The 1949-nt window shown below is 37.9% G+C and overlaps 1 long non-coding RNA gene across 1 annotated transcript; it reads left to right on the plus strand.

The window, feature by feature from the left end:
- The first annotated feature begins 638 nt into the window (after window positions 1-638).
- Window positions 639-1474, plus strand: LOC133337761 (uncharacterized). The gene is made up of 3 exons (XR_009754596.1): window positions 639-732; window positions 783-1070; window positions 1180-1474. It is a non-coding gene; the product is annotated as an uncharacterized LOC133337761 (long non-coding RNA).
- The last annotated feature ends 475 nt before the right edge of the window (window positions 1475-1949 follow it).

Raw genomic sequence — 1949 nt, forward strand, 5'->3', positions numbered from 1 at the left:
TAGAGATGATAGCTTGATAGAAAATATACGATTTAATGAAAATGTATCATAAACGTGTGAGTGACGTTAAATTAGCAGTCTAGCGGTAATTAATGTTCGCTGTTGGTTTAACATGGCGTATACGTGTTTTATGTACATGTTGACAATGTTGCTAATACGTCACATAGTCTTAATGAGAGGAAAATATAGAAATAAGGCCGATATCAAATAAAGGACTGCATTTTTTTCGGGACTTTTGGATGTCATCATTATTCGACTGTATATTCGATTTTTTTGGGCATAGCATTAAGGTAATCAGGAAAATATTTTGACCCGGAATGCAGGGTAGTCCGATTTTTTTGAGTCGTGAATTCTACTCAGGGCAATTAATACATATTCCGAAACTTTTTGATTCTCATTGGGTACAAAAATCTCCATACCAAAAATGTATTTTAAAGTCTCGGGCTACACGACACACCTAATTATTAGGTATTTAATGCACTTTGGATACATTTTTGGTTCTAATACTATTTTTTTGGGTTCTCATCTTCTTCCAAAAATTAATAAGTAACTATAACTTGGCATTGCGGATTTTTAGGGGCTGATATACATACAGCAGGGTGAGATGAAAAAAACTGCAACCAATTCAGACATCTAGGAAGTGGACGGAAGAAAGCAGCAACATCAGAAGAAATGGTTCGAAAAGTAAAGAAGCGACTTTATCGAAACGCGCGTCGCAGTGGCCGAAAAATGGTGAGCTGAACATATCGCAATATTCCTTTCGACAAGTATTGAAAAATGAGCTCGGTGAGCTGAACATATCGCAAATATTGAAAAATGAGCTCGGGGTAAAGCCATTGAAATTCCAAAAGGTGCAAGAACTTACACCGCAGCAGAAAGAAAATAGACTCAAAAGAGCTAAAGTGTAGCTTCGATTGGCCGAAAGTGGTGAACTGCTGAATTTGGTATTCTCCGATGAGAAAACATTCGTTGTCCAGCAGTTTGTAAACAAACAAAATTATCGTGTTTACTTGCCAAAGAGGTCAGCTGAAAATGGGCACTTTCGGTTGGCCACCAGAACACCAGCGCCGGTCATGGTGATGGTGTGGCCCGCCAAAACAGCCAATGATCACTCTCCGCTCGTATTAATCAACCGTGGTATCAGAAAAAATGCAGAATATTATCTCGCAAAAATTCTAGAGGGTGTATTAAAGCCTTGAGCACGCAAACATTTTCGCCGCAGACCTTGGACATTCCAACATGACTCAGCACAATCGCACTCAGTACGCGCCACCCAAGAATGGTTACAAAATGAGGTTCTGCCTTCATTTCCAAAATCTCCGGATACCAATCCGTTGGACTATTTTGTCTAGAGTATTTTGGAAAGCAAGGTTGGCCCGTAAAAATACCAAAGTGTTGATCACCTCAAGCAAGCGCTTCGCCGGTAATGGACCAAAATACCGCAGAGAAACATTTGCGCAGCGTGTGACGGTTGCATTGGTCATGCGAAGGCCATACTTCGTGCCAAAGGTGACCAATTGCAACAAATCTAAACTTATTCTAAAATTTGATGCTATTTCCGATATTTTTTGCTATCATTCAATAAAATCTAAAAAAAAAATAAATAAAAATTATGGCGTTTGGCTTTGTTGCAGTTTTTTTTTTTTTTTTTTTGAACTCATCCTGTATATGGCGAAAATTTGGTATATTGAAGGTCTCAGTTGGAGTGTCTAATTAAGTGGTAGCTTTTGGACATTCCGGTTTTTGAACGATGAAAAATAGCAGCATAAAATAAAAAATTCAAAATATGTAGGACCATATTTCGACGTAGAACCCATATTTTTATTTTTGGAATTCTTAATTCTTTACCAAAAACAATCAGTGAGTTAATATTTAAACACAGCATTAATGACCCCGCTCCAAATTCGGTATTCGGATTCTTTAAACCAGTGAGCGGAGCATACGATATG

The sequence above is a fragment of the Musca vetustissima genome, unplaced genomic scaffold (genome assembly GCF_032173495.1).
Source record: "Musca vetustissima isolate MV318-11 ecotype Yass unplaced genomic scaffold, APGP_CSIRO_Mvet_v1 utg34486, whole genome shotgun sequence".
In the NCBI taxonomy this organism is placed as follows: Eukaryota; Metazoa; Arthropoda; class Insecta; order Diptera; family Muscidae; genus Musca; species Musca vetustissima.